Genomic DNA, 23,609 nt, shown 5'->3' on the forward strand with positions numbered 1-23,609 from the left:
AGCCAGGTGAAAAATAATAAGGGCCTTAAGCACAGATTGGTAGTGAGGATGGAGAGAAGAGGACTGATTGGGGAAACAGGAGGGGCGAGAAGACATAGGACTTGAAGACTAACAATGTAGGAAGTGGGGAGGAGAGAAGAGCAAAGGACTACTCCCAGGTTCCTAGCTTGGGAAACTGCATAGATGCTGGTGTCATTCACAAAGGCTGAGAACACAGGAGGAAAAATAGGATTGATGGGAAAATGATGATTGCTGTCTCAGCATGCTGAGTTTCAGGTGTCTCTGAGTTACGCAATTAGAAAATATAGAGCCAAGTTACACAACCACGATGTAAATTTTAAGTGTCTTACAGCATAAATTACAATATGTTGATTGCTCTGAAAAATGACTATTTTTTTTACATTTGTTATAAGAGACAAGGTAATACCACCATGATTAGGTCATAATTATAAGCATATTATTTCAATAATTTGTTAAACAAGCAGTTATTAATTTTTAACTTTGCATAAAGTACTGAAATAAGTGTTGGTAGATGGAACTGTAACAGAGAAAGGTGAATAAGACAGAGTCTTCCAGGAAGAGTTGGTGAAGTACCAAAAATAAGACGAATACATGACCCAGACAGGGTGGAAGTGCTAAGTGTGGAATAAATGTGGTCATAGAATATCTGAAGATTCCCAACTTAACACAGATATGGTGATGTGAGCTACTTATACATCCTGTTCTAGTCATGTTATTAGCAGTAGAAAATAAGGGCTAAAAAAAGGCAAAAACTTTTAAATCCAACTTGTAGAGCAAATTATCCATGTCATCAGTATGTCTCTTTCTAGAGTAGTATCTCAAATTAGTTAGCTCAAATAGGCAACAAATAATGAGTAGGTGAATTAGGAAATGCCAAAATGTGTAAGGATAAAAAAAATGCCAATGTATGCTAAATAAGGGACTCCAAAGATTGTTTTATGAGACTTTAATTTGAAATAATTTATTTTATCATTCACATCATCTTCAGTGATTTGTAGTTCTGACAACCCCAATTAGGATCAGCAGATAGCCCTTTAGAACCAAGTAGTGTAAAAGAGAGACCACCTAATTGAAATATGGCTCTCAATCCTTCTAAAAGTCTCTTGAATCTGTGTGGCTATACTCTTGGTCAAATAATGTCTCTAATATATATTTGAATAATAAAGATAAAACACTATGCATTTCCTTTATTGCAACAGAAAAAAACTATGCATTTATAAGGCCAACTAAATAAGTAAAGTTCTATTTTATTATGTTTTAATTGAAATCACAACAAAATAGGAAGAAAGATGAGGAGTTCTGATATATAGAAAACATGGAGTATCATTCCCACTCTAACAAGTAAAATCTAGGTAAACTATATACTAGTAACTTTACTGTAGGGTAAACAGAGGCAGTCTGGCTTCCTTACCTAGGTGTCTGGGTAACTAAGGGAAGCAGTTTTCCGTAACCTTGAATGGGCCTGATAAGTAGTGTTCTTATAGCCTTGAGACTGGGTCTGATAAATGGTTCTCTTAACATGAGGTAGGCTTACATGCACACAATCACACTATACAATACAACATCTTGGCTTTCTGCCAGCTTTGTTTGTCGCTTGTATTTAAGGGGTAGGGGCTTCCCACTGGACACATGCAGCTTGCAGCATGCATGGCTTTATCGCCCACCTGTGAATAAAGGCGTGTCAAGCATCCCCAGGCACCGCACAGTTTCTTTTGTCTGTCTGAATCAAAAGGGACCTGAAGCTAGCCCAGGACAACAAGGAATGCTGTTTTCCACCACAAAGATAGCAAACACTAAGTAATCAGCAACACTAGTCTACCATTGACAATGATAGACAAGAACATGGAGAGAAAATCTCCATGTCTGTGGTGTAAGAGCACACGGAAGACCCAAAGCTAAGAATGCAGCAGAAACCTTAAGGAAAACTCCCACCCTAAGCGTGTTTCTTTAAGTAATACCAGAGAAACATGAAGCCAGGGGTCCACTGAAGTTACCCAGAACCGAAATCCAATTGATCTCCTGACCAGATTGACTTAACTCCCTGAATTAACCACTAGAAGAAAAGTCATCCTATTTCTAGGAAGAAATGCTATGCACCTGAGTATATATACAAAAGAAGTAGAAGCAAGGACTTCAACAGATACTTGTCCCCCAATGTTTATTGCAGCATTATTCACAATAGTCAAAAGGTAGAAATAATAAAACATCATCAACAGATAAATGAGTAGGCAAAATGCAGTATATACTTACAATGAAACATTATTCAGCCTTGAAAAAGAAGACAACTCTGAAACACGGATGAACTTTAAAAAACATTGTGGTAAGTGAAATAGCCAGAACAAAAGGATAAATGTTGTATGATTCCACTTACATGAGGTATCTAGAATAGGCAAATTCACAGTAGAATAAAGGTGACCAGGGACTGGGGGAAGGGAGGAATTAGGAGTTACTGGGAATGATAAACAGTTACAGAAATAGTAGTGATGGTTGCATAATATTGTGAATATACTTAATTTTATTATATATTATATATAATTTAATTTATTAAGTCATACATTTAAATGTGCTTAATACCAAATTTTATGTATATTTTACCACAAAAAATAAGTTTTAGAAGTCTTCAAAAAAAAACGTCTCAGGCTCAAGTGACTTCACAGGCATATATTCTAAACACTTAACAAAGAAGTGGTACCAAATTTACACAGAGTGTTCTGAAAAATAGAGACAGAACACTTCTCAAGACATTCTGTGAAGCCAGCATTGCCTTGGTACCAAACCAGACAAAGACAATACATGAAAAGAAAACTAGAGACCAATTTTATCATGAATATAACTGTAAAAATCCTGAACAAAATATTAATAAAGCAAATCCCCTGATATTTGAAAACTATAATAAATCATGACCAACTAAGATTTACACCATAAATGCAATGTTGGTTCAATATTAGAAATCAAACTAATTCACCACATCAATAGACTAAAAAAAAACTCTGAATAGATATAGATTTATTTTACTTTTTAGAAAACCCAGAAATTGTTTCTGATAAAACTCTCAGTAAACTAGGAATACAAGGGAATTGCCTCAACCTGAGAAAAGGAATCTATTAAATACCTGCAGCTGATTGAAAAGATGGCAGCAGAGTAGCTAGAAGCTCCCTCTACTTGCTCCCAGACCCAGACCAGCCTTGCAGCCAGAACACAGAGCAGGCGATGAGAGTCCAGCAGAGAGTGAGAGCGAGAGTGTGTGTGAATAAGTGTGTTTTGGACGAGAGTGTGGGGAGTGAAAACAGTGAGCAACAGCCTGCCTGCCTGCCTTCAGGGCTCCCAGGAGCCAGTGGCCCAGGCTCTCCAGGCGGAGCCGCCATAGCTGCCCAGCCCAGCACTTCTGGCTGCACAGAGTCCTATGGGTTGTGGATCAGCTCAGGAACCAAGCTACGTGGGTTTGTTTGGTTTTTTGGGAGGTGAGAGGGAGATGGCAGAGGAGGTGTGAACTCCAAAAAAAGTGCAGTGGGACCAGGCCTGCTGGAGGCTGAAGATCTGTGGAGGGAGCGGGGTCAGCACTCTGCCACCACCCGGTGTCATAGAATAGCTGAGGGGCTCTTTCCAGGGCCATCCTGGGAAGATTCAAAGAGAAACTTTATTTAAAACTGTTGGAGGTTCTGAAAGGTAGTGGACAGCCCTGGCCATGAAAGAATCTGTGATTTGAGGGAGGTGGAGTGCACAGAAAACAGGCCCTTCAGGGCTCAGTGCTGCCCTGAAGCAATGGGAGCAACACAGAAACTCTTTTTAAAAAAAATATATTTATTGATTATGCTATTACAGTTGTCCCATTTCCCATCCTTCACTCCACTCCATCCTGCCCACCCCCTCCCTCCCACATCCCCCCCCCCCCCCCATAGTTCATGTCCATGGGTCATACTTATAAGTCTTTGGCTTCTACATTTCCTATACTATTCTTAACCTCCCCCTGTCTATTTTCTATCTACCATTTATGCTACTTATTCTCTGTACCTTCTCTCCCTCTCTCCCCACCCCCAGTCCCCTGTTGATAACCCTCCATGTGATCTCCATTTCTGTGATTCTTTTCCTGTTCTAGTTGTTTGCTTAGTTTGGTTTTCTTTTTGTTTTAGGTGTGGTTGTTAATAACTGTGAGTTTGCTGTCATTTTTACTGTTCGTATTTTTTATCTTCTTTTTCTTAGATAAATCCCTCTAACATTTCATATAATAAGGGCTTGGTGATGATGAGCTCCTTTAACTTGACCTTATCTGGGAAGCACTTTATCTGCCCTTCCATTCTAAATGATAGCTTTGCTGGATAGAGTAATCTTGGATGTAGGACCTTGCCTTTCGTGACTTTGAATACTTCTTTCCAGCCCCTTCTTGCCTGTAAGGTCTCTTTGGAGAAATCAGCTGACAGTCTTATGGGAACTCCTTTGTAAGTAACTGTGTCTTTTTCTCTTGCTGCTTCTAAGATTCTCTTCTTCTGTTTCATCTTGGGTAATGTAATTACGATGTGCCTTGGTGTGTTCCTCCTTGGGTCCAGCTTCTTTGGGACTCTCTGAGATTCCTGGACTTCCTGGAAGTCTATTTCCTTTGGCAGATTAGGGAAGTTCTCCTTCATTATTTGTTCAAATAAGTTTTCAATTTGTTGCTCTTCCTTGTCTCCTTCTGATACCCCTATAATTTGGATGTTGGAACGTTTCAAGATGTCCTGGAGGTTCCTAAGCCTCTCCTCATTTTTTTGAATTCTTGTCTCTTCATTCTTTTTTGGTTGGATGTTTCTTTCTTCCTTGTGGTTCACACCATTGATCTGAGTCCGTTTCCTTCCCATCACTATTGGTTCCCTGTACATTTTCCTTTGTTTCTCTTAGCATAGCCTTCACTTTTTCATCTAATTTGCAAGCAAACACAACCAATTCTGTGAGCATCCTGACTACCAGTGTTTTGAACTGTGCATCTGATAGTTTGGCTATCTCTTTGTTGCAAAGTTGTATTATTTCTGGAGCTTTGATCTGTTCTTTCATTTGGTCCATTTTTTTTTTTTTGTCTTGGCGCACCTGTTATGTACTAAGGGGTGGAGCCTTAGGTGTTCACTAGGGTGGGGTAACCCATATTGGTGTGTTGTGATGCTGTATGTGGGGGAGGGGCTGAGAGGGAGCAATGGTGCTTGCTCCAATCTCTGCCGGATTTCAGTCACTTCCCCCACCACCCACAAGCAAAGTGGGCCCTTCTGGTGCTGATTCCCAGTTGGGTGAGCTTGTGTACTTTCTAACACCCTGTGGGTATCTCCAACAGACTCTCCTGTGAGGCTGGGAATTTCTCCCACTGCCACCTCACCCCCCATAGGTGTTTTCAATTGGTGCTTTGAGGCTTTATTTCCCTGCACTTGAGCCCTGGGTTGCACAGTCTGTTTTGATCCCCACTTGTTCTTCCCGGCTTATCCTCACCCGAATCTGGGACCACCCACTCCACCACCTACCACCTCACCAGGTCCACCAGCTGCTGCATTGCCATGAGTACTCTCTGCCCAGCTGCCTGTCTCTGCCCCTCCTACCAGTCTAGATGAATATGTCTTCTTTAACTCCTTGGTTGTCAGACTTCCATACAGTTCAATTTTCTTTCAGTTCTGGTTGTTTTTTTGTGTGAAAATTTTTGTTGTCCTTCTTGTGGTTTTTCGGGGAGGAACAGTGTGTCTACCTATGCCTGCATCTTGACCAGAAGTCTGTTCCTCTCTCTCTTTTTTCTTCCTTTTTTTTTCTTCCTCTGAGTGAGACAAAAAGATAGTAGGAGTGGTGAGGGGGCCAGAAGCAGATCAAAAGGGGGAGCACAAGGCTAACCCCCAAAAGTGAGAAATTGAGACAAATGTCATTTTTCTATCCCATAGAGCTGGCTTTTTATTGTTTATGTGTATTATTATTATTTTTACATTATTTTTACCACTTTCATTTTATTAGTATCATTTTTGTTTCCCTCCTTTATGTTTAGTTTTCCTTGTATTATTTCTCTGTTTAGTTGCATTGATTGGTTTTCTGTATTCCCTCTTTATCATATTTTGATTTTCCTTCTTTCACTTCACCCATGTTCCAATAACACAAAACTCTTGATCGGGCACTTTCTATTCTGGTTGTCCAAATCATATATTTCTTGTCATATTATTGTTGTTCCAGTACTATTGTAAATAATAGTTCCATACACTTGTACATACCACACAGCATCCCTCCCTGATCTTAGCCCACTTCACTTTAATCACGAGCATTATTACTGTTGTGGTTAACTCTATTCTTTCTCATACTATGCCTATTTTCTATCATTTACTGTTACTATATCTCATCATCTAAAACTTGCACAAGTGCTCTATTTTCTGGATTCAGCTCACAAGCATCTTTCTGTCTAACAAGAGTCTTATCTCTCTTTCACCTTTTATAAAAAGTGGCTGGTTGGGTGAAATATCACAGTTAATGCTATACTTATCCAAAGACTCTCCTATCTCTTCTCTACTTGCTGGTACTTTAAATCCCATAAAATACTCTCCTGATGTCTTACTCCATTTTGCCTCCCCCTGCCACTGATCACATACAAGAATAGGTGAGAGTTGTGAACATCAGTATACCTTCTGGAGGTGAAAAACCACCGACAAAGGAACCACCAAAAGGTAAAAACCCAAGTACAACAAGAGAGCCCACACAGACAGAATAAAGGGCAAGCCTAGAGTGTCCAGACATGGAAATCAAAAAGACCACATCACTGAATTCCATAGAATTCCTACCATAGAAGTTCACCCTACGAAGACAGCTAGCAAAGTAAAACATCAGGAAGTGCAGAACAAACAAAAAGAGTCACGGAAAATGGGGAGACAAAAAAAGAACATGCAATCAAAATGAATGGAAGACTCCTCACTAAAAGGGCTAAATGAAATTAAGGTAACCAAAGTATCTGATATAGAATTGAAAATAATGGTTATGAAGAAGCTCAAGGAACTCACAGACAACTACAAGAAACTGAGTGAGAACTACATCAGCATGAAAAAGTAAATAGAAATATAAATAAAAACCAGAAAGAAATGAACAATAAAATCTTGGAAATAAAAAACACACTAGAAGGAGTTATAAGCAGGCTGGATGAAGCGGAGGATGAGATCAACGAGCTTGAGGACAAGGTAGAAAAAAACATGCAGATACAGCAAAAGAAGGAAAAGAGATTCAGAAAGAATGAACAGGTGGTAAGGGATCTGCAAGACAACATGAAATGTAATAATATGTGTATAATAGGGATACAAGAAGGAGAAGAGGAAAAGCAATGGATAGAAAACCTGTTGGAAAAAATAATGATGGAAAACTTCCCTAATTTGGTGAGAGAAAAAGTCACACAAATCCAGGATACACAGAGGGTCTCAATCAAGAGGACCCCAAAAAGGCCCATTTCAAGACACATCATAATTAAAATGGCAACATTCCAAGACAAAAAGAGGATCTTAAAGGTGGCAAGGGAGAAACAGGAAGTAACATACAAGGGAGCCCCAATAAGGTTAGCAGCTAACTTCTCAATGGAAACGCTCCAAGCCAGAAGAGAATGGCAAAAAATATTCCAAGTAATGAGAACCAGAGGCCTACAACCAAGACTACATGATCCAGCAAGGCTCTCAATTAAAATGGAAGGCCCAATAAAGAGCTTCCTGGACAAAAGAGGCCTCAAAGAATACACCTCCACCAAACCAGCTCTGCAAGAGATGCTAAAGGGACTGCTTTAAGAAAAGGAACAAAAAGAGTGAGAGAGAGAGGAACACAGACACGAAAAAATGGCAATGAATAAGTACCTATCAATAATAACCTTAAATGTAAATGGATTAAGTGGTCCAATCAAAAGACATAGAATAGCTGAATGGATAAGAAAGCATGACCCACATATACGCTGCTTACAAGAGACCCACCTCAGAACAAAAGACCTACACAGGCTGAAAGTGAAGGACTGGACACAAATATTTCAAGCAAATGAGCAGGAAAAAAAAAACCTTTAGTAGCAATACTCATATCAGACAAAATAGACTTCAAGAAAAAGGTCAGAAAAAGAGACCCAGAAAGGCATTTCATAACATTCAAAGGAAGAATCCATCAAGAAGACATAAACATTGTAAATATATGTGCACCCAACACAGGAGCACCCAAATACAAAAAGAAAATCTTGGAGGACTTCAAGAAAGATATCGATAGCTACGCAATTATAGGGGATTTTAACACCCTACTGTCCAAACTTGGTAGATCTTCCAAATAAAACATCAAGAAAGATAGTGTGGCACTGAACAATGTCCTAGATTAAATGCACTAAACTGATATATATAGAGCCTTTCATGTCAAAGAAGCAAAATACACATTCTTTTCAAATATACATGGAACCTTTTCAAAGATACACCACATGATAGGACACAAAACAAGCCTCAACAAATTCAAGAAAATTGAAATCATATCAAGCATTTTCCGTGACCACAAGGGACTAAAAATAGAAACCAACCTCAAGAAAATAACTCAAGAACACTCAAACTCATGGAGATTGATTATTTCATGTTATTAAACAATGAATGTTTCAAGAATGAGATCAAGGAAGAAATGAAAAGTTTCTGGAAACAAATGAAAATGAACTCACAACAATCCAAAACTTATGGGACACAGCAAAGGCAGCCCTAAGAGGGAAGTTCATAGCAATACAGGCCTACATAAAAAACATAAAAACATTTCAAATGAACAACCTAACCCTACATCTACAAGAACTGGAGGAACAACAACAAAGATAGCCCAGACCAAGTAAAGGAAGGAAATAACCAAGATCAGAGCAGAATTAAACAACATAGAGACTAAAAGCACAATTCTAAGTACTAATAAATGCAGACACTGGTTCTTTAAAAAAATAAACAAAATCGACAAGCCTTTAAGCAGACTTCTCAAGAAAAAAGGAGAGAGGACCCAAATAAACACAATGACAAATGACAGAAGAGAGATTACAACTGATACCACAGAAATACAAAGAAATTACTATGAAGAAATATATGCCAAGAAATTTGAAAACCTAGGTGAAATGGATAAATTTTACCTAGAAAAATACATATCTAGAAAACAAAATTTTTAGAAAAATATAGTCTTCCAAAACTGAATGAAGAAGAAGCAAAAAGCCCGAACAGACCAATAACAGCTGACAAAAGTGAAGCAGTAATCAAAAGACTCCCAACACACAAAAGTCCTGGACCAGACAGTTTAACAGGAAAATTCTACAAAACATTTAAGGAAGAGCTAACCCCTATCCTTCACAGACTATTCGAAAAAACCCATATCGACGGAAGATTCCCAAACTCTTTTTATGAAGCCAGCATCATCCTAATCCCCAAACCAGATAAAGACACAACAAATAAAGAAAACTTCAAGCCAATATCACTGATGAATATAGACGCTGAAATCCTCAAAAAAATATCGACAAACAGCATCCAGCAATATATATAATAAAAGATCATCCACCATGACCAAGTGGGATTAATCCCGGGATGCAAGAATGGTACAATATTCACAAATCAATAAACGTAATACATCACATAAAGTAAACCAGAGACAAACATCATATAGTCATATCAATAGATGTGGAAAAAAATTTGATAAGGTACATCACACATTTATGACAAAAACACTGAGCAAAATGGGGATAGAGGGAGCATTCCACAACATAATAAAGGCCATATGTGAGAGACCTACAGCCAACATCATACTCAATGGGCAAAAACTAAAAACTTTCCCAGTGAGATCAAGAACAAGACAAGGTTGTCCACTTTTACCACTTTTATTCAACATACCATTGGAAGTCCTAGCCACAGCAATCAAACAAGAAAAGGAAATAAAAGGCATCCAAATTGGAAAAGAGGAGACAAAACTGTCATTGTTTGTAGATGATATGGTAGTGTATATAGAAAATCCTATAGACTCCATCAAAAAACTGTTAGATATAATAAATGAATTTGGCAAAATAATGGGATACAAAGTCAATATTCAGAAATCAAAGGCATTTTTGAACACCAGCAATGAAATATAAGAAACAGATATCAGGAAAAAAATCCCATTTGCTATAGCAAAATAAAAAGAAAATACCTCAGAATAAACCTAACCAAGGAGGTAAAAGATCTGTACTCAGAAAACTACACAACACTGAAGAAAGAAATTAAGGAAGATATAAACAAATGGAAACATATACCTTGTTATGGATTGGAATATTTAACATCATCAAAATGTCCGTACTACCCAAAGCAATTTATAGATTCAGTGTAATACCTATTAAAGTACCAATGGCTTATTTCACAGATATAGAACAAACACTTCCATAATTTATATGGAACCATAAACAACCCCGAATAGCTGCAGCAATTTTGAGAAAGAAGTGCAAAGTAGGATGGATCACAATACCTGATATCAAACTGTATTAAAAGGCCACAGTAATCAAAACAGCCTTGTACTACTGGCATAGGAACAGACACATGGACCAATGGAACAGCATAGAGAGCCAAGATATAAACCCAAGTCTCTACGGTCAGTTAATATTCAACAAAGGGGGTGGCAACATAAAATAGAGTAAAATTAGTCTCTTCAACAAATGGTGTTGGCAGAGTTGGACAGCTACATGCAAAATAATGAAACTTGATCAACAACTTACACCACACAGAAAAATAAATTTAAGGTGCATAAAATACTTAAATATGTCATGACACCATAAAAGTCCTAGAGGAGAACATAGGCAGGGAAATCTCAGATATTCCACGGAGCAATATTTTAACTGATTTGTCTCCTAGAGCAAGGGATATAAAGGAAAGAATAAACAAATGGGATCTCATCAAAATAAAAAGCTTCTGCATGGCTAAAGAAAAAAGCATTAAAATGGAACGAGAACCAACAGCATGGGAAAACAGATTTGCCAATGATACCTCAGACAAGAGTTTGATCTTCAAAATACATAAAGGACTCACACAACTCCACTCTAAGATAAGCAATCCAATTAAAAAATGGGCAAAGGACTTGAAGAGACACTTCTCCTAGGAGGACATATAAAGGGTCCATAGACATATGAAAAGATGCTCGGTATCGCTAGCCATCAGAGAAATGCAAATTAAAACGACAATGAGATACCACTTCACACCGTTGAGAATGGTCATCATACACAAAGCAACAAACAACAAGTGCTGGCAGGGTTGTGGAGGAAAGGGAACCCTAGTGTACTCTTAGTGAGATTGCAGACTGGTCCAACCACTGTGGAAAACAGTAGGGAATTTCCTCAGTAAACTAAAAATGGAACTGCCTTTTGACCTGGCAATTCCACTGCTAGGATTATATGCTAAGAACCCTGAAACACCAATCCAAAAGGACCTATGCACTCCAATGTTCATAAAAGTACAATGTATAATAGCCAAGTGCCGGAAGCAACCTAAGTGCCCATCAGTAAATGAGTGGATAAACAAACTATGGCACATTTACACAATGGAAGTCTATGCAGCAGAAAGAAAGAACGAGCGCCTACCTTTTGCAACAGCATGGATGGAACTGAAGATCATTATGCTAAGTGAAATAAGCCAGCTGGTGAAAGAGAGATACCATATGATCTCACCTTTAACTGGAACCTAATCAACAAAATGAATGAGCAAGCAAAATGTAACCGGAGACATGGAATTAAAGAACAAACTGACCGTAAACAGAGGGGATGGAGAAAGGGATAATGGGGGAAAGAAAGGTAAGTGTCATCAAGGCAGAGAAAGCCATATGTGGGAAGGATTGAGGGTGGGAGGTGGTGGTGGGTGGGGCAGGGGAAAGTGGTACATGGAAAATGGAATCAACTGTACTTGAAGAACACCAAAAGAAAACAAAAAAGAGAGAAAGAGAGAGAAAAGAAGGCAGGCAAATTTGTAATACAATCTAAAGTGTTTGTTAAAAATTATTAAATCTTTTAGTGCCTGAACAGCAATGCAATAATCTAAAAGGGGCGAACCCTATGGAATATCTCAGGGCAGAAGTTGGATACATGAGTGTTAATGTCCTTTAGTGTATGAGAGAAGCCTGAATTTGGCATGAAAGTAAAAAGCATGCTCATACACTTCTAAGACCAATAAGTTCATAATGGCTCACTGCCTTTTCAGATATCCCAGGGGTGCATCTTCAGTCCAAAAGACTTTGTTCTAAGGTAGCTTTTACAAGCACAAGCCAGTTTCCGTGCTCTGGAAAATTCATGTTCGCACTCAAGTATGGCCATTCTCACTGTTCTACCAAGTCTTCTATGGAGCCGCTGAGACAGCTTAGGGGAGATATGGAAAGCTATTACCCAACACAGAGAAACATAGGTGCTGTTGGTGAGGACAGCATAGTGTAGGACTTAAGGTAGTTGCTTCTTGAAGATAAGAATCAAGGAACTAGGAGCCAATAGCACAAGAGGAAATGTTTACCCTGGAAGAGTTCCAAGCTTCAAAGCTATGTAGAGAATAGTAACCTGATCCTGTGTTGTGACTTGTGATTTGTTGAAAGACCCTGCTCAGTTCTGAGGTTCAACACTAACTGCCTCAGCTCACATGTTGCAAGTGCAGGGCACTTTCTACAGTTCATTCTAAATGTTAAGGCTAAGTGCTGCTTTGAGGGAATGGGGAACACATTATCAAAGAGGTAACTCTTGTAGGGGAAAAAGTGTCTCGAGGTATTGTAGGCCCTACTTCCTACTTTGTTAACTTATTTGGCATCATTCCTTTTTCTGTCAGAGATTCATTGATAGAATTTTATTAATTTAAGTGTAATCAGACCTCAGTTGTCAGAGGGCAAAGCAATAAAGCATTAAGTATTAAATATTAAAGTATTAAGTATTAAATACTCATCAAACAAGGTAACAGACAAGATTTATAGGCTAACAAAATGCTTACCCTTCCACTTGGCCAAAGTCTGGTCTCCTTCAAATCTGGATTAATGATGCTTTTTAAAGAAGTTTTCCCCAGTTAATTCCACCCATTTTTGTTCTCCTTTAAACTATTGTGATATGATATGCAGTCACAACAAATGGTTTATCAAGAATCTGCACTTGTTGAGATATTGTTCCACCAGCATCCAATATTTGTAAGTTGTCTTTAGAATGCAGTCAAAGACTATACCTTGCATTTCATCTATTTATTTCCATCCCAGTGTTTGAATACTCTGGATATAGGAGGAGCTTAAATTTGTTGGCTAAAATGCAATTTTATGGAAACACTTCATATTTCATACCATGTAATGTTTTTCAATATTGTGTATTGTAACTCAGAGATTCTGTTAAATGAGTGCAAATGTTATCGTGGTATAACCATCAAGAGTCCATGGGTCACACTGGCAGCCAAAAGTACACTGCCACCAAACAAGATGAAAAATCCTATCAGATCTTTGACATCACTGTGTTTAATCACTGAGGTAAGGGTAGCATCCAGGAAAGAGTTTAAAATTTGTTGTCCACTCAAAGCAAATCAGAGCACTGCATTAACAATAGCCAGAGCTCCTGGGAAGGCAATCAGATACTTGCCAAATATCTCTGCAACCACAAGAAGATCTATGATTAGAAAGTTCAAATGTGTGATAAAACTGGTGATGCTAACTGTGTAGTGAAGCTACAGTAGATGTCCTATGTACAACATATTGATCTAAAGTGCGTATTTCACTTTTATTGAGGTAGTGTTAGTTTACAAAGAAGGTATTGTGCAGAAAGTTGCACTTGAGGGCTTTTTTTACAGTCTTCATTGGTTCCACAAACTTGGGTAGCTTCAACTGCTTTCCAGGCAGGTGCATATGTATTCAAATGTTTATTAAAATTATTTCTGTAGGAAAACACACATTGGTGAGGCTTTGATTATTACAGCATCCAGTCAAACCATCTAGCTATTTGTATGCTCTAATTGAGAAGCTTAACTGCTGTAAAGTTGATGCACTTATGCAGTATCCAATTTGGGATTCATAGGCAATAGTATCTAGACATTCATTCCAATATCAGAACAATCCTATATATGGATAAAAAAGTCTCCCACAAAAAAAGCCTCTGGATTCAATGGCAGGTGAATCCTCAGCTATTCAGCAATAAATATCCTGACTCCGGAGTAATGAAAGGGCAAGAGAATCACAAGGAGGAGAACAACAGCTAAATACTCAGTATTGCAAGGACAAAATCATACCAAATATGTGCTCAAAATATCCTTAGCTTCTGGACTGGTGATATAAGTTGTATATTAGTGAGGAACAGATCAACAAATGGTCCAGGATAAATAATGAGAAAAATCCCAGAGCCATTAAATTGAATTTTCTTCCTAATAGCAACTATCCCATGTCTCCTTTCATGTACAACAACATTAATGAGGACTTCAGTGAAAAAATGGGTCACTTGGACAGGGAACCAACCAACAGTGATGGAAAGAAAACCAAGATTCACATCAATGATATGGATCAGCAGGAAGAAATAAACATTCAACCAGAACACAATAAAGAAAAAAGAATTCAAAAAAATGAGGACAAGCTTAGGAACCTCCGGGACAACTTTAAATGTTCCAACATCCAAATCATAGGGTTACCAGCAGGAGAAGAGGAAGAGGAAGAAATTGAAAACTTACTTGAAAAAATAATGAAAGAGAACTACCTTATTCTGGCAAAGGAAATAGACTTCTAGGAAGTCCAAGAGGCTCAGAGAGTCCCAAAGAACTTGGACCCAAGGACACATACAACAAGGCACATTACAATTACATTACCTAATATTAAAGTTCAGGAGAGAATCTAAAAAGCAGAAAGAGAAAAGGAGACAGTTACCTACAAAGGAGTTCCCATGAGACTATCAGCTGATTTCTCAAAAGAAATCCTGCAGGCAAGAAGGGGCTGGAAAGAAGTATTCAAAGTCTTGAAAAGCAAGGACCTACATCCAAGATTATTCTATCCAGCAAAACTATCATTTAAAAAGGAAGGTCATAGGTTCTTTTGGATTGATGTTTCAGGGTTCTTAGGGTATAATCCCAGCAGCAGAATTGCTGGGTCAAAGGGCAGTTCCATTTTTAGTTTTCTGAAGAAATTCCATACTGTTTTCTACAGTAGCCTCACCAGTCTGCATTCCCACAAACAATGTACTAGGGTTCCATTTTCTCCGCATCCTCTCCAACATTTGTTTGTTGATTTGCATAGCAGCACAATTTACAATAGCCAAGTACTGGAAGCAACCTAAGTGCCCATCAGCAAATGAGTGGATCAAAAAACTATACACAATGGAATTCTATGCAGCAGAGAGAAAGAAGGAGCTTATACCCTTTGCAACAGCATGGATGGAACTGGAGAGCATTATGTTAAGTGAAATAAGCCAGGCAGTGAGGGACAAATACCATATGATCTCACCTTTACTGGAACATAATCAACAAAAGAAAAAAAGAAACAAATATAACCAGAGGCATTGAAATTAAGAACAATATAACAATAGTCAGAGGGGAGTGGGGAGGGGATAGTGGGGAGAGGGGATTACAGGAGCTACTATAAAGGACACATGGACAAAATCAAGGGGGAGGGTAGAGGTGGGGGAGGGAGGTGGGGTTGGCTGGGGTGGGGTGGAGGGATGGGGAGAAAATGCAGACAACTGTAACTGAATAACAATACAAATTTCAAAAAAAGAATGGAAGGGCAGATAAAGTGCTTCTCAGATAAGGTCAAGTTAAAGGAGTTCATCATCACCCAGCCCTTATTATATGAAATGTTAAAGGGACTTATCTAAGAAAAAGAAGATCAAAGATATGAACAATAAAATGACAACAAACTCGTAACTACCAATAACTGTACCTAAAAAAATACAAAACCAAAAATGAACTAAGCAAGCAACTAGAATAGGAACAGAATCACAGAAATAGAGATCACAGGGAGGGTTATCCATGGGGAGGGGGAGGGGGGAGAATGGAGGAAAGGTACAGGGAATAAAAAGCATAAATGGTAGGTACAAAATAGACAGGGGAAGGGTAGGAATAGTATGGGAAATGGAGAAGCCAAAGAAGTTATATGTACAACCCATAGACATGAACTAAGGTGGAGTAATACTGGAGGTAGGAGAGGTGCAGGGTGGAGGGGAATGAGAGAGAGAAAAATATGGGACAACTGTAATAGCACAATCAATAAAATATATTAAAAAACAAAAAAAGAAAAAATGGGTCAGTTGGTTGATGGGTAAATTTATACCAGGAACCACAACTTGTAGCACCTATTTGTTGGGAAGAGAGGAGGAGGAGGAGGAAAAGGAAGAGGAGGAAGTAGAGGAGGAAAAATTAGAAGCAGAAGCATCAACCATTGTTTGTTCCAAAGTTTGCATCAGCCTTTGCTCCAGGACAAAACAAACAAACAAACAAAAAAAGAGGTAAGCATGGCGATTATGCCAAACATCTTTTCAAAATTGAACTACTAGTAAAGGATCCTCACTTTCTATGGTCCCCAACTGTAAAAGTCAAGACTGAAACAGTGGTTTGCCATCTTATGTGAAAAGGAGAGGTCATCAATCCATTGTTCTCTAGCCAGTCTTTCTAGGGATGCTTAAAATACAAAGATGACTTTAGCACCAAATTGGCCAGATAACAGTCCAGCCACCCACTACCACCACCTCCACTAGCGACACAGTAATCACAGAAGTGGAAGAGGCAGCAAAGGAAAGATGAGGGCTGCCGGCATCCTCCTTCCAGCAAGCTGCAATGATGATAGTTTTTTTCATTTAAATACAACAGACTGTACAGTCAAGGATATTATGGAATCACATTGGAAAGAGTAAAACTCTATGAAGATTAAATTTCTGTAGTGTTTGCAATACAAAAACCATTAATTTCTTACATAGTGAGAAGAACATGGACTATGGCATCAAATAGATATGAGATTAAATCATGCTATCTCCACTCAGTGGCCCTATCACCCTGGGCATGTTAGAAAAGTAAAGAGGAAGAGCAAGAAATTGAACACGGTTTTGAAAAAATAATGGAGAACTTCCCCAATCTGGCAAAGGAAACAGACTTTTAGGAAGTCCAGGAAGCTCAGAGAGTCCCAAAATATTGGACCCAAGGTGGAACACACCAAGGCACATCATAATTACATTAGCCAAGATTCAAGATAAGGAGAGAATCTTAAAAGCAGCAAGAGAAAAGGAGAGAATTACTCACAAAGGAAGTCTCATTAGACTATCAGCTGATTTCTCAGAAGAAACCTTGCAGGCAAGAAGGGGCTAGAAAGAAGTATTCCAAGCCATGAAAGACAAGGACCTACATCCAAGATTACTCTATCCAGCAAAGCTATCATTTGGAATGGAAGGGCAGATAAAGTACCTCCCAGATAAGGTCAAGTTAAAGGAGTTCATCATCACTCAGCCATTATTACATGAAGTGTTAAAGGGATTTATCTAAGAAAAAGAAGATAAAAAATATGAACAGTAAAATGACAATACACTCACAGCTATTAAGAACTGAATCTAAAAACAAAACAAAAACAAACTGAGCAAACAACCAGAAGAGGAACAGAATCACAGAAATGGAGATCACATAGAGCGTTATCAGCAGGGGAGTAGGAGGGGAAGATAGAGGGAAACGGTACAGAAAATAAGTAGCATAAATGGTAGGTAGAAATAGACAGGGGGAGGTTAAGAATAGTGTAGGAAATGTAGAAGCCAAAGAACTTACGTGTATGACCCATGGACATGAACTAAAGGGGAGGAATGTGGATGGGAGGGTGTATGCACGGTGGAGAGGAATAAAGGGGGGAAAAGGGGACAGTTGTAATAGTATAATCAATAAAATATATTTTTTAAAAAAGAAAAGTGAGTCAGTCTCCTCAGGTGTACATGGGGCAAACTAACACCTAGCACAGTAAGAGGAATTAAGCATTAGGTTTAAAAGTGGCTAGTGTTGTAGCTATAAGACCAAAGACACCAGCCTTTGATTCTTCAGGTCTGAGCCCAAACCTAGGTATCTGTGTTTCAAAAAGTTCCTGAGGTGATTATAGTACATGGGCAGAGTAAAGAAACATGTAAACAACTCAGTGTCTGTCTGGCACATGGTAGGCACTCGATTGTTGTTTTTTGGGTAGAGAACATAGGGCTTCTATTATTCAGGCTGCCATAGCTTTTTTCATTAAACACAATTACAAGATCTGCTCTAAATGAACAGCTCAGAGAGAGAGAGAAAAACAAGGAAGGGAGTGAGATAGAGATAGAACTAAAATGAACAAACAATTGTATTTATGGTCTAAAACTGTACTTTGGCATTCAAAGATTGAACCTGAGAGGCCACAAAAGTCTATGACATGTGGTCATGTATAATTTTGCTGAGGCAAATTTTAATCATTTTTGCTTCATAACATGTAAGACCAATTAACTTAGTTGATCTGTATGCTTACTTACTGATCAGTATATAAATTATTTAGGATTTTGTAGTACTCTTTATCACCACAAATAGTTAAAAGCTTTGTTTTTAGTGACAGCTTCAACTGCTATAATACAAAGATATTTGCAAATTTGGAGAAATGGAAAAGGTCTCAGAAAATATTCTAGAATATGTAAAAATCTATTATACAATTAAACTTTATTATAAAGGAAAGGTCTTATCCTATTTTAGAAATAGTTTCCAGAAATAAAAAGTCACATTAGAAAGTCAGAGTGCATGGCATATAATACATCCAGCATTTCAACAATTTGTCTGTTTGCTATTCTTTCAAAGGGAGGGAGGGAGGAAGGATGGAAGCAAATAAGGAAGGAAGGAAGGTAGGGAGGGAGGAAGGGAGGGAGGAAAGAAGGGAGGGAGGAAGAAGGGAGGGAGGGAGGAAAGAAAGAAAGAAAAAGCAAATCCTGGGGAAAGGAGAGAATTTCATTTCCAGAGTTATCATATTATAAGTTTCAAATGTTCAATTTTGAACAACAAGGAAAAAATCATAAGGTGTAGAAAGAAACAGGGAAGTATGACCCATTCAGAGGAACAAAATGAATTGGCAGAAGCAATTCCTGAGAAAGACCAAATGGCAGACCTGCTAGACAAACAACTTCTTAAAGATTCTCAAAGAGCTAAAAGAAGACACGGACAGCCAGGAAAATCATGAATGGATAAAATAGAACCTTCAAAAAATGTAACTGAAATAAAAAAATTACTAAAGGGATTCAAAAACAGATTTGAGCAGGCAGAAGAAAAAAATCAGTATTCTTTAAAAATGATGATTAAAATTATTGTCTGAGGAAAGAAAGAATGAAAAGTTGAAGAAAAGTGAATATAGCCAAGGGTATCTGTGGAACATAAACAAGAAAATGAACACTCATTTTGGGAGTCACAGAGAAGAGAGATAGAAATAATGGCTGAAATATTTAAAAATTGAAGCAAGATATAAATCTACAAATCCAAGAAGCCTAATAAAGTATAAGCAGGATAAATTCAAAGAGACCTACACCAAGACAAGTTATGATTAAACTGTTGAAAGCCATGCAAAAGGAGAATCTTAAAAGTAGTAAGAAAGAAGATATTTATTAAAGTAATTATAGTAAAATTATCAGAATATTTCTAACCAGAAACCTTTGAGTTCAGAAGTCAGTGGTTTGAAAATTCAGAGTGAAGAAAGAATAAACTGACAACTGAGAATTCTGTATTTAGCAAAACTCTTTTTCAAAAATGAGGGAGAAATTAAGATATTCCCAGATAAACAAATGCTAAGGGAGTTTAGCACTAGAACTCATTGCAAAAAGTGCTGAAGAAAAATCCATTAGGTTGAAATGAAAGAATGTCATGTGAAAAAATAAAGATCAGTAAAAGTAAATACATGGACAATTATAAAAAGTTATGTTTTTGTAATTTGTTTTGTAACAAAACTTTATATTTTGCAGATTTAAAAGACAAATACATAGAAAACCGATAATTAGTCATTATTTTGGGGAACAGAACATATAAATATGTAATTTGTGACATCAACAAATAAAAGAAGGTGAGGACAAAGCTCTATAGGAGCAGAGATTTTGTATGCTATCAAACTCAAGCTGGTATGTATTCAAATCAGAATGTTAATAACTTTAGGAAGTTAAATGTAATCCCCAGGGTAATCACAATGAAAATAGCTATAGTGTATACAAAGAAGACTATGAGAAACAAATAAAAATGTTTCAATTAAAGGCAAAATAATACATTAATCAGGAAATATAGAACAAAAAAACAAACTATAATTCCTATGGAAAATAAATAGCAAAATGGCTGGAGTAAGTCCTGCCTTCTCAGGAAATAGTTCAAATGTAAATGGATTAACCTTTCAAATGGAGATTGGCAAAACGGAATTTGAAAAAATGATCCACCTATATGTTGTCTCCAAGAGATTCACTTTAGAATCAAAGATAAAAAAATTTAGAGTGAAAGGGTGAAAATGATATTTTATGTAAATAGTAACCATGATATCTGTGGAGGGTGTATTGATATCATACAAAAGACTTAAATCAAAATTGTGAGAGACAAAAAGAGTATTATATGTTAATAAAATTTCAATTCAGCAAAATGATATAACAATTATAAACATTTATACACCTAACAACAAACCCTCAAAATATATCTTATGCAGAAACTGATAGAATTGAATGGAGATATAGACAGTTCTATAACAATAGTTGGAGATTTCAATACTCCACTCTCAATAATGGATAGAAAACAGACTGAAGATAAGTAAGGAAACACAAGATCTGAAGAGCACAATAAAGCACCTGAATCTCACAGTCATATACAGAACACTTTACCCAACAACAATAGAATACACGTTCTTCTCTTGTGCACATGGAACAGTCTCCAGGAGAGACCATGATAGGCCACAAAGCTCATCTCTATAGATTTCAAAAGATGACATTGCACAAAACTTCTTTTCTGAATACAACTTGATGCTAGAAATCAATAACAGAAGAAAATAGAAAAATCTCAAATATGTTGAATTCAATAGTTCACTCTTAACCAAAGGATCAAGGAGGAAATTGTAAAGGAAATTAGAAAATACTTAGATATGAATAAAAATGAAAATATTAACACAACAAAATTTATAAGATGCAGTGATAACACTGCAAAGAAAAATATATAGCTGAAAATGCTTACATTAAAAAGGAGGATCTTAAGTCAACAATCTAAATTTACACTTTAAGGAACTAGAAAAAGAAGAACAAACTAACCCCAAAGCTAAAAGAAGGAAGGAAATAATAAAGATTGAAACAGAGATTAATAAAATGGAGAATAGAAAAATTATAGAAAAAATCAGTGAAGCCCAAAGTTTTATTCAAAAAGATCAATAAAATCTAAAAATTTTCAGCTAGATGGACTAAGATAAAAAGAAAGAAGACCCAGATTATTACAATCAGAAATAAAAGTGGGGCTATTACTACTAATTCTACAGAGATAGAAAAGATTATAAGAGGGCATTGTAAATAACTGTATGCCAACAAATTGGATAACCTAGGTGAAATGAACAAAATCCTAGAGACACAAAACCCACCGAGACTGTATCATGAAGAAACAGAAATCTAAATAGGCCTATAACTAATTAGGAGATAGAATCAGTAATCAAAAACTTCCCTACAAAAAAAGGCAAGGATTAGATGGCTTCACTGGTATATTCTATCAAACATTTAAAGAAGAAATAACATCAATAATTCTCAACTCAAAATGTTGATGAAAAAGACCATGTCCTACCTCATCCTAAAAGGCCAGAATTGTCCTAATACCAAAGTCAGATAATAACTGTACAAGGGGAAATAATACAAGTGAATGAATATTCCTTAATATATTAGTGTAAAAATTTTTCGAAGAAAATATAATCAAACCGAATTCAGCAGCATATTAAAAAGACTATATATGATGACCAAGTAAGATTTATTCCTGCAGTGCAAAGATACTCAACATGAAAATTAGTCAACATGAAAAATTGAAAATACTCAACATGAACCACATTAACAGGATGCAGGGGTAAAACATTAAACAAGCATTTTAACTGATGCCAAAGAAAGCATTGACAAAATTCAATGCTCTTTCAGGATAAAAAAAACTCAACAAACTAGAAATTAAAAGAAAACAACTCAACATAAGGAGGGATGGGGAGAAAATGCAGACAATTGTAACTGAATAAAAATAAAAAATGAATAAAAAATAATTAAAAGAAGAAAGATCCTATGTAAAAAACAAACAAACAAATAAACAAAAAAACACCTCATGGCTAATCTCATAATCAGTGGGAAATGACTGAAAGCTTTTCCTCTCAAGTTAGTAGCAAGAAACATATAATACAGTATACATATGAAGTGTTACAGAATTGTACACTTGAAACCTATGTAATTTTATTAAGCAATGCCACCCCAATAAATTCAATACAAATTAAAAAAATAAAATTGGTAACAAGACCAGAATGTTGATTTTTACTATTTTATTCAATACAGTATTTAAAGTTCTGGACTGTCTAACTTAGTTTGGGAAGCTATAAAAGAATATCATACACTGTGTGGGTTAAACAAAATACCTATATTTCTCACAAATCTGGATGATCATCAAGGTACAGGACATAAGAGTTCCTGGTGAGAACTCTCTACAGTTTGCAGATGACCTCCTCCTTGTGTATCTTCACAATGAAGAGAGTGAGGGAGGAAGGGAGGGAGGGAGGGAGGGGGAGAGAGAGAGAGAGAGAGAGAGAGAGAGAGAGAGAGAGAGAGAGAGAGAATCTTTCTTGTGACTTACGTTTTAAAGGCACAAATTCCGTTCATGAAAGCTTCACCCTTATAACCAAATCACCTCCCAAAGGCCCCACCTCCAAATACCATCACATTGAGGATTAGGGCTTCAACATATGAATTTGGTAAGGGGGGAGCATTCAATTTGTAACATAGCTAGAGCAATTAGGCAAGAAGAAAAGGTATTAAAATTGGAAAGGTAGTATTAAAATTATTTTCCTCATCAATGGCATGATTTTATATGTAGAAAACCATAAAGAATTTACACACATCCACATTGAGAAGAAAGATAGAACTAATATGCAATTTCAGCAAAGTTGCAGAATATAAAACCAACACACAGAAATGATATGCATTTTATAATGAACACTTCACAAAGTACATTAAGAAAACAATTCCACTTACAATAACATTGAAAAGAATAAAACATTTAGCAATTAACTTAACCAAAAAGATAAAATACATGTATTTAAAACTATAAAACACCACTGAATGAAATTAAAGACATAAATAGGAATATATCTCATGTTCATAAAGTGTGATATTTTATATGTCAATATTGCCCAAAGGGATCGATAGAGTAAATGCAATCCCTATCAAAATCTGAATATTTTTTTTGCAGAAATAGGAAAATCCATGTTAAAATTTATATTGAATCCTAAGGGACTTTGAATTGTTTATATATGAGGTCTGTCCAGAAAAAGTCCAGCAACTGTTAGTATAATGACAATGTTTGTTTGACATTGATGTAACCTGACAGCCAAGGAGAGTGGACTGGAATGCACATGTGTAAGCAATGACAACTTCACTGTACTAGTCAGCAGGAGCAGTAGATGCTGTTGAGTGAACATGTGTACTGTGT

General features: G+C 36.9%; 1 protein-coding gene and 1 pseudogene across 1 annotated transcript in view; one reads left to right on the plus strand and one right to left on the minus strand.

Moving 5' to 3' along the window:
* Positions 1-23,609, plus strand: part of LOC139440759 (uncharacterized) — a 111,523-nt gene that overhangs the window by 12,321 nt on the left and 75,593 nt on the right. The gene's annotated exons all lie outside the window — the stretch shown is intronic.
* On the minus strand, positions 13,341-16,988 carry LOC112297617 (membrane-bound transcription factor site-2 protease-like; annotated as a pseudogene).

The sequence above is a fragment of the Desmodus rotundus genome, chromosome 3 (genome assembly GCF_022682495.2).
Source record: "Desmodus rotundus isolate HL8 chromosome 3, HLdesRot8A.1, whole genome shotgun sequence".
Lineage (NCBI taxonomy): Eukaryota > Metazoa > Chordata > Mammalia > Chiroptera > Phyllostomidae > Desmodus > Desmodus rotundus.